Genomic DNA, 11,054 nt, shown 5'->3' on the forward strand with positions numbered 1-11,054 from the left:
GAACCATCTGGTCTGGTCTGGCCTGTGCTCTCAGTGACTCTCTTAATCACACCCAGGTAGCATGGAGGAAGAAACTGTTAACCAGTTAGCACAACCGCAGGACCTCTTTTGGGGGGTGGGAGAGGAAGGAGAGTAGATTGGCACAAGCAGTCATGGATGTAGTCAGGGGCCTGGGACTAGCGGCTGGCAGAGAGAGAGAGAGTGAGGATGGGAAACTGGATTGGGAGTTGGACATTAGGACAGGCTGGACATTAGGACAGGCTGGGCACTGGCAACCAATATGGTGGGGAGAAGGACGTGAGGAGGAAGAAGAGACAGTTCAGGTGAGGAGCTGGGAGGAGGGAACTGGGACTGGCTGAGCAAGAAGACTGATGACAAGGAGTGGAAGATGGGGAGGGAACTGGAAGTGGCTTGGCAAGCACACTGGACTGGAAGTGGAAGGGAATAATGGAACTAAGAGTACTGGGAGGACTGGGACTGGGATGGGGAGCACTGAAGTGGAGACACAGATTGGCAGGGCAAGGAGACTGGGACTGAGCTGAGAAGCCTGAAAAGTGAATCAGGAGTGAGAAAGAGATTAGGATGGGGACTGATTGGAGGGAAAGGACTGGAAGGGGTCAAGATTGGGAGAAACAGAAAGAAGAGTCTGTGTCCATTAGATCCCACTTCCCTTCAGAGCCTGGAATAGAATCCACAATCCCCGACTCTGACTATTCCTTGGCAAAGTGTTTTATTCCCTGTCTAGTGATGTTCCATATAAGATGTGATAACCTATTATTATCAGTCACTCCATCAGCTCAACTGGCATAGGTCTGTGCAGTGGATCTAGAGGTTTCAACCCTGCTGATGAACCATGTGGGTCTCAACAAGATGCCACATCGTGGAATTTCTGTGTTTTCAGTGTTTTGTTTAATAAACCTAGGAAATTACACACGCTTCCCTCATCCTACAGTAAAATAAAACTATTAAGGTCAAGCACTCAAATGTTAGGAAATACCAGAATTAAGGTTGCCAGAGCAACTGTCACTCAACCATCCTGTGTATATGCATTAGGGGACAGACTTTAATTATTTGATCACATTCTGTTTTTTCCGCTCCTGTTTGAGCTTGCAACCTTAATAATCTTTTAACATCGTTTTTGCACATGTTGTATATGTATATTGCACCAAATGCTGCCCAAACCAATCTTCCAACTGAAGTCAATGAGGAAGAAAGGATAGCAGGATTTGGCCTGTTATCTTTAAATAGCTTAATAAATATTTAGGACTAAACCTGAGCAAACAATTGATTTTTTTTTATTTTTTTTTGGTTCAGTGGCCACAATGAAAAAAAAAATGTTTCCTTTCAAACCCAAACTTATTTATTCATTTTGTTTCCTGCTGAACCTAAAACACACAGAATTTCATTTGGGTTGAACAAAATGACCTTTAGAAAAAAGAGTTTGTTTCTAAACAAAATGTCAAAATGGTTCATTTAAAAAATGTCCAAAGAAACCATTTTGACATTAAAAAAAATCCTTATTTTTATTCAGCCAAAGCTATTGGCTGCATTTGAGCCAAATTTAGGAATCATTTCTGTTGCCTTGAAACTGCATTATTGGTAAATTTACTATTCACTGAAAAAAATGTGCCCAGCTCTATTTAGGACTACATCATGACACCCTTACTCAGCTTTTACTCCCCGAATTGGCCCTGCTCTGACTATGGGTACGTCTACCCGATCGGCGGGTAGTGATCGATCTATCGGGGATCGATTTATCGCATCTAGTGTTGACGCGATAAATTGATCCCCGATTGCTCTGCCATCAACTCCTGTACTCCACCACGGCGAGAGGTGGAAGCGGAGTCGATGGGGGAACGGCGGAAGTCGACCCCGGGCTGTGATGATGCAAGGTAAGTCGACCTAAGATAAGTTGACTTCAGCTACGCTATTCTCGTAGCTGAAGTTGCATAGTGTGGACCAGGCCTATGACTCCCACTGCTTGGAGGGGAGAGCAGGGACCAAGCACCTGATTTTCCCCACTGAAAGGAAGTGGGTGGGGAGTGGGAAGGGTCCCGGCTGCACCCCTGATCACCAGTCAAAGTTGCTGTGTAAAACAGGGGAGGGATTAGGGTGACCTGATGTCCTGATTGTATAGGGACAGTCCCGATTTTTGGGTCTTTTTTCTTATATAGGCTCCTATTTCCCCCCACCCCCGTCCTGATTTTTCACACTTGCTGTCTGGTCACCCTAGGAGGGATAGTAAGCTGCGTCTCAAAAAAAGGTTGAAATAAGTTACTTCTTCCCCGAAGTAAATGGGAGGGAGGGGAGGAACTGAGTCTCTATGGCAATGTCAGCACTTAGAGCTGCAAATTAAGAGATTCACAGCTTGTGTACACATACTTGCACTAGCTCCACCCATATAGCGGTGTAGCATGTGCAGTGGCTTGCGCTAGCTGCCCCCAAGTACATACCTGCCCCAACCCCCGGGGTATGTACTTGGACGGCTAGCCTGAGCCTACACCAGCTATATTACCTTTTGAAGCACACTAGCTCCGACAGAACTAGCCTGGGTGCCATGTAGACTCTCACTCCCCAGCTCCACGTGTAGAAGTGGTATAAGAGTGTCACTTCATTCTCTGGCTTGCTTCTAGGGGAGGGCTGGGCAAAATGATTGGGTTGAAAGAAAATTTCACCAAAAAAATGCAGATGCAGGTCAACCTCTGTGAATTGCTCCAATTGTTTTGGTCAGCTAAGAAACCCTTACAACCTCCCCCCACCCGAAAAAAAAAAAAAAAACAAAAAAATGAAATGCTTTTTTCTGCTATTTTTGAAATGAAACATTTTGATTTCTTGAGTCAAAACAATTTATTGTTTTGAAATTTACTTCAGTTCTACAACAAAAATTTAGCAGGTTAAAATAATCAAAAATGAAACATTTTGTTCCATTTGAATTTTTTTTTTCCATTTGTGGTTCACTGTTTTTTTTTTAATTTGTCTTGAGTGAACCCTGAAAAAAGCTGTTATTTGCACTTCTCCAGGGGCCATGCAGCTAAGTGCTCCCACCCACCGCTCAGGACCGTTGGCAAAGTTACTCTCTAGGCCCAAATTCTCTGAGATTGTTTTTTAAGAGTCAGGAAAACAGGGTGATGTACAAGTGAGCTAGGGTACAATCATGCTTCCTTTGGAGTTGTTGGCATAGGTCCCAGTATCTATAATGGAAGCAAGACTGGGCCACTTATTTGACTAAGAGAACATGCCTTTAAAAACACCAATTCAATTTGTTTCTTAAAAAGAAACAAAACAGAAAAAAACAAAGATTTTCTTCTACAGTCAGCAATGTCGGGCCCAATGATATAAGGTGACACATCTGTAACAGGAAAATGAGAACAATTTTCATGTTTTTATTGCTGCCTTAGAAGCAATTGATAAACAATACACTTCATATATAAATGAGCATGTGTCAATATATGGCAACAAAATAAATTACAGGTGACATAGTATTTAACTTTACAAGCTTGTACAAAATTTCCAAATATGAATAGATTTCAACTTAAAAACTTGAAATAAGTTAAAACTTCAACTATTCTGAAGACTTGAAATATATATATATACAATTTCACTCCATCACATCATTTACAATATGTGTTTTCACTGTTTAGTCTTATACATCTATATACTGTATGAGTGAAATTTGTGCTGCTGTATGCTGTTTTACTGCACTGGAGTAATGAAAGGAGATTCCCTGAGGGCACAGAACAGGTTTTGAGGGTTAACACTTGAGGGAACTTGACTCATTTTTTTTAACTGGAAATATAAAATCCAAGTATTATTTACCCTTCCTCTAAGGATAGACCAATTGAGCTGGTCCTGCCCGAACACCTATTGATGTTAATGAGAGTTTTGAGTGTGGATTAACAGCTAACTTAAGTCTATTCAGCCAAGATGAATTAGTTAACATTATTTAATGAAGTATCTGTTTTGTATTAGATCTCATTATAAGCTACATAGCTAGTCATGACCATCCATTTTGAAGCATTTGCTCCTAATATAAAAATATATTTGCTAAAACTGCTTTAAATGATGGGAAATAATACAAATGGGCAATTTTTAATGCCTCAGTATTTTAGTCATGTGCTTACTTTTATTAATTTTTATTAAGATTAAAGAGCACTGGCTAAAAACTAGTATGTAGCTGTGTGGTAGCTCAACAAGTTAAGGGTCCAATTTGACTCGAAGAGAGACTGTATGTAGCAAATAGTGTCTAAATCTCAATATGCTGTGGTAAAGGGTTGAAGCTTATAGATTTACAAGCCATTGTGGAGGAAATAAAGAGAAAGGAAGACATTTGAACAAACTGGCACATGTGAGGGAAGATTAATCAATAGTCCAAAATACAGGAAGACTCTAGTACAGTCAGAAGTGACAGCATTAAACTTGCCATTGGGAGTTGGTGGTGAAAAAAAAAGCCAATAATATTTCTGCGTGAATTAACTTTAGCCTCTCTCAGAATAGTATAGAGGCACCCAAAAATACCTCCTTTGACAAATTCAGGCATACATGCATCAGCTAAGTGAGTGGCAATTTGTCAAGGGAGCACGGTTGAGCAGTCTCTTATATCCATTATTTTCTAACTTTAATGGGAATAATGGATGATGTGAGAGTTTATAATTCAATTGAGTATGATTTTCTATGTAGGTTTTGCTCTATGTATACATTGCCCTCTGGAGCGAGTGAGGATGATGATGATTGTAACATAATCTACAACTCACAGTGGTTTATTTTTATCTTCTCACCAGACTGCTTTGATGACTGGTGTATGGCTCTGCTGTATGCTATATAGTCTGGGAGAGAAGCAAAGGGGAGAGGACAATATCAAACTCTTAACATTTCAGATTAATGATTGCAAGTTGGAAAGCACTGACTGAACAATTTACTGCCACATATTCAATCACAAGCTGTGGTGAGGGGAATGTCTGGCAGCATTCACTCAGTGGGTCAGTGGTAAAAATTTGCACTTCAGAGGTCTATTGCAGTTAGTGGGAGTTTAGATCCGCTCCCCAAACTGGCTGGCACTCTCAACCAAGGGTAGAGTATCTGTACAACCTGTGGAATTCATTGGGGAAACAAAAGAGTTTCATGAAGTGAAGTTCTAGCAGCTAAAGTTGTGTTGTAGCATGCAAATGGACACCAGTACAGACCTACTTCTACAGACTGATCCTAGAAGGGGGTGGGGGAGGAAGAGGTTTCCCCCAAAATGTATGAAAGCGGGATCTACATGGTGAAGATTTTAATCTTTGACTCTTAACTTCTAATGTACTTTTCAAGATTGTTTACAACTCTTGCAGCCTAAAATTACTTTGATACAAAACAGTTTCATATTTCCTAATTGCTCAGTCTGTATTCTATATCTGCTCTCAGCTGTAGAGAGGAAAAGAGAAAGCGGAAATATATTTCAAATGCTGAAACAACACCTAGCAGTTATGTAAATCTTACATCAACAACTGCATAGCACACAATGTATAGTACAATCAGATATGAGTTTAATATCAAATCATTCATTTTTTATCTTAACAAGCAAGCAGTGCTGTGAGCAGCAATGAAAGAAATGAAATTATCAGCTTTTATTAATGCTATTGTTATCAGGGCTATTCAGGGTAAATGCAGTTTGTAGATTACAATGTTTCAGCTAGAAAAATTCCACCAGGGAAGGTGCCACCTAATCAGATTTCAGTGCGGGGTTAAAAAAATAGTAGCAATTAAAATAACTTGGCAGGAGAAAAATCTGTTGTGAGAGCAATGTTCCTCTGTGACAATTAGGAGCAAGCCAGGTCTCTACAGCACTCGTCAGGGGGACCGATCCTCAGTTTGGGGCACAGTCAATGGAGCTATGACAATTCACGCTAGCTGATGTGCACACTAGCTCCACGTTGAGTATTTAAAACCCTGGAGAATTGTGGATTGCTGGCAATGCACTTGATCTTTGGAGGCTGCATCATCATTTTACTGTTAATTCAGCACCCAACCTCTCTCCACAGATTAGTGAACTACCACTGATTTCAAGGGGAACATGGAGTACTTTTGTATAATAAGTATCTCAGAAAATGCCCAGGTCCTGCATAGTCAACCTTTTCATGTTGTTGCTGTTTTTACTAGCTAGAAGAGGCAGAGTTCCTCTGAAACATTACCACGGAGGCAAATAACTGTAAATAATCTTGATTATCTCTAGTCTTCCACTGATATGTGTTATTGTTTTTAAAATGTGTTCAATGTGAACTGGGATTCTTTTTATTATAACATTTACCTTAGACATACAGTAAGGCAGTGCATTATTTAACTGCCAGATCAATTCTTCTGCAGTTAAGCATCATAGCAAAAACAAACATGGTCAATGTTTAAAAACATTGTGTGTGTACACATACGTACATACACACACATGCTTTATATATGGGACAGGGAAGGTGCTTGTTAATAGACAAATACTTCTGCTAATAGGCAATAGATACAGGGCTGTATCAGTTTCACAGCCTCCTGAATTATTTTTCATCTGCCTAGTGCCGTTTATTTCAGACCCACAGCTGCTGGCTGAAGAAATCTCCAAACAAGTGGATTCATCAAGCAGTTAAAATACAGACCCACATTTATGAAATAAAGCCATCAGGGTGCTTAATTACTCCAGACAAAAGCAACATATGGCATGATCTCTCTCCTGCTGACTTCAATGGGAATTGGATCAAGCCTTTTGGGGCTTGATTCTGAATGGTGCTAAGCACTCTGATCCTGATTCAGCAAACTGTTTAACCATGTGTTTAACTGTGAGCACATGTATAGTCCTATGGAAGGCAAGGGAATTATGCACATGCCTAAAATTAAGCATGTGCTTAAGGTCTTAAAATACTTCATGCCATTTTTAAAAGGACATTCTTGCTTATGGAAGCATCTCCTCTTATTCAATAGTGGACTTAATTCTGCAGATTTAAATTAATTTCTTGTATCTCTAATGTCTTAGGCTGAGTTTTAAAACGTGGTTGTGGATCCTACTTGAGAGACTCTCACTTATCCTTCTGTGTCCATGTAATTCAAAATCTTTCTCAGGCATGCCATAGAAAAAAAGAATCTGAAGGATGTAAACTTATTTTAAATATTCAAATCTTACAATAAGTTTTATTTACACAGACAAATGTAGATTTAGATTATTGTCTGTAAAGCCTGTTTTGATCCACAGTCATAAGTATAACAGGGAAGCATCTCCGATTTTAAGAATTTAAAAACATATCGGAGACACTGAATATGTTCATCAAATTCCTGTAATGTCATCAGTTCTAGCTTTGTTGCTATTAACAGAATATCAAACATATCTATCTGGGAGCAAAAGGTGTAAGATTCCATTTCACAACCACAGTCCTGAGACCAAAGTGCCTCCTGAATTCCAAAATGCACACAACTGTCACAGCACCTCAAAAGCAATGGAAGAACGTTTCTAATTCAGATTTAGACAAAAGTTGGCAATTTTAGGTTCAGGTAAGTGTTTGAGAAGGGGGAGGGAAAACCTGTTTTGCCTGCTAGCTTTATGACTAGCCAATAAAGAGAGGTAGTTGAGCTACTGCCAACATCTGAGTAGGTGAAATTCAGTTAAGAATAAAACAGGCAAAGTAAACATTTATAAATTCGTGGACACTTTTTGTGACATTCTGCCTCCCTTACTGACTTCTAATAACTTTGACTGACTGTAGCTCCAAAGCTTTGTAGTACAATAATATTTTCTTTGAATTAAAAATCTGCTTGATTTTTACTAAATTTCATTAGTGGTATATTAGGGTTTAAAACAAACAAACAAACCAAAACAAAAAAAAAATACAATTTTGCTTTTTAAATCTTTAAATTTTGCATAGCTATTTTATTTCCTTCTATGTTTGATGTTTTCTGAGGTCTGTCCCAATATGTATGGTAAAACCAGGGCTGGCTCCAGGGTTTTGGCCGCCCCAAGCAGCCAAAACAAACAAACAAACAAACAAAAAAGCCGCGATCGCGATCTGCGGCGGCAATTTGGCGGGAGGTCCTTCGCGCCGAGCGGGAGTGAGGGACTGTCCGCCGAATTGCCGCCGAATAGCTGGACGTGCCGCCCCTCTCCGGAGCGGCCGCCCCAAGCACCTGCTTGCCAAGCTGGTGCCTGGAGCCGGCCCTGGGTAAAACATAGTTTCGGGGAACAGGTATGAATAAGCAAATCTAGCTTTCAGTTTAACTCCTCTATGATACTGTAGAGATCAGCTCACATATTGCATAAATAGTGCACAAAGAAGACTAGTCATCTAATAATCTCAATTCTCTTGCAAATGACGCCGTAGCAACATGTACAAATTGAAAGTTCTATGGAGTATGCAATGTGCTTTTCTAATGATACAATTTCAATTTTCAAGGTGGTGACCAACATATGTGTGCACCAACCTTATGAGATGTTGACAGTACCTGTGGGCAAAATACCCTATGTAGCTGTACTGCTTCGATAGCGTTTCTAAAAGGACCTTCGTTGACATTAGTGGCTATATATCTGCACATACAGGCAGAATGACAGAGAGAATATTCTGCATACAGGCCTAGCAGAGCAGGTTAGGCTAACCAATTCTACAGTAGGTGGCAATTGTTTATATCATCTATAGCGAATCAGAAGTGATTTTTGGACTATCCAAAATCCCATTGTCTTCAAGACTGGAAGCTTTAGCCCCACATGATGATAAATCAATATATGACCTGCCCAAGAGGGCTGCATTTCTGATCCACTATTCCTAGCACTTCTATGTCAGTTTCTTTGAAGATAAGGGTGATGCATAAAAAATGTTAAGAGACAAGGCCATTTACGTCTACATATCAATTTTCCAATTTTTACTCTTTCCTCTTAAATGCTGAAATAAAATAACTTTCCCCCTAAAGTTTGTCCTTGTACATTAGTTTGTCCTTGTACATTTTGCAAAAACTGGGCCTGATCCTGAAATCCTACATTTGGGCAAAACGTCAGTTCTACTCAAAGGACCAGATCAAAAAGGCTTGACCTGGGCATCCATCTCTTACATGTATGTCATAGTTAATGATGGAGGAGCTTGGCTTACAAAGCCAATCATATAGTGAACTTATTTGGGCACTGCTTTACATGTGTTTATTCACCCTTATGCATGAGAAGAATTTGAGCTTCTATAAAAACTTCTACCATTTGTTTATTTTCCAAGATTTCTGCCAAGTTAAATAAACTGTATAGCTTCACCCATTTAGAAGCATGTTAGGTCTCCATACCGCAAATGAGCTGAATGTTTTTATCACCACTTCCATAAGCTTTCTCTGAAGCCTGAATCATACAACCCTGTTAAACTAGTGAAGGTTTTATTGTGTTAAAGAAAAAGATGAATGATCTGGACTCACACCCTATGCGTCTTTGAACAGGCAAGCAAGCAAGCTTTTCAAAGTGTGCATAACTCTCTCCATGAGGCCAGCAAATGACAGTGTGATTTCATACAGCAGAGTGTGAAGATCAGGAGATTCCCCACACACTTTTTTTCTTATGTTGAGACTATGGATAAACCCAGTAAAGCTGAGATAACCTCTACACCTGTTATCTAAAACTAATACTATTGCAATGATGTACAGCTCCCCAACAGACTCTGAACCTGCAGGCTGGTTCACATGGATGGACGCTTGCACTCGCTGAGTCCTATTAAAGCTGTAAGGAGCCCATATGCATGCAGGAATTTGGTTATAAAGAGCAGCTTGTAGGATCAGGGCTGTAATGGGTGCCCAGCCCATATGTAGTCAACTCCTATTTCACCTATCCCATCCGAGACAGAATCTGCTCTTAGACATACACGGCTTAATTCTGATCTCACACTGGTGGAAATCTGGAGTATCTCTGGTAGAGTCAATGAAGTTAAACCTAGTGTAAAATGGGTGCGAGACCTGAATGGGTGAAATCGGGCACATGGTTTCTATCTTTAGATATCTGAAAAGCCCAAAGAGCCTGCATAACACACATAAAACCCCATTTTCAGAGGAAAAGAGAATCCACTTTGAGGCTGTCCGCTGCAGAAAGACTAGGAAACTTCTCTATCAAGCTGAGTGAAAGAATAAAAGTAAACAGTTCTGCTGTCAGGTTCTGCTGTTCATGAGGTATCAAAGTAAACTACCTTTTTTGGCTGACTTTTCAGTATAATTTTATATATAAATCCACAGCATAGATATTAATGCTCTGTATAGATGTGTGTATACACATACATGCTGGTGATAGCCATGTACTAAAGAGCATTTATCTTGCACCATTAACTGTGGCATCTGTCATCAGTGATCCCTTGATTTGAGGATGATCTCTACCGCAGATTTACACATGGGTCCCAAAATGACTCAGGAGTCCGATCCTGTAACCACAGGTCCACCTGCTGGACTCTATCTTCAAATCCATCTCTACCAAGACTAATTCTAAAAATTCCTGCCACTGAACAACTTCAAATATTCACTACTAAAAAACAAAAAACACAACATTTGAAGCACGTCCACAAATTACTACAAGAGCTCTTCTATTCACACACACAAAAAGGCCATAACTTCCAAGCTGAATATCTTAGGACCTTCCAGGGCTAGAAGCAAGTGGAATGTGTCACATGGGGAAGACGTAAATGTTAATATAAATCTTGCTAAGCTCTCAGCCTCAACGGTGTCCTGTGGCAACATGTTCCACAGTCTAATTATGTGTTTCATGAAAATGTATTTCCTGTTATTACTTGTACATTCGTCCCCTTTCACTTTCATTGAGTGTCTCTTTGTTATGAGATACAGAGAACAGAAGTGTCTGATTTACCAGCTTTATACCATTAAATTATTTTGTATGAAGGGCTGGTGCTACCATTTAGGCAAACTAGGCGGTTGCCTAGGGTGCCAAGATTTGGGGGCGCCAAAAAGCAGTGCCCCCAATTTTTTTTTATAGCGTTCCTATGCCCCCTCCCCGAGCGTGCAGTCGCCGCTCCACTTCTCCCGCCTCCCAGGTTTGCAGCGCCAATCAGCTGTTTGGTGCCGCAAGCCTGGGAAGGGAGGAGAAT

This window comes from Terrapene carolina, unplaced genomic scaffold (assembly GCF_002925995.2).
Source record: "Terrapene carolina triunguis isolate 2854851 unplaced genomic scaffold, T_m_triunguis-2.0 Scaffold85, whole genome shotgun sequence".
Classification (NCBI taxonomy): domain Eukaryota; kingdom Metazoa; phylum Chordata; order Testudines; family Emydidae; genus Terrapene; species Terrapene triunguis.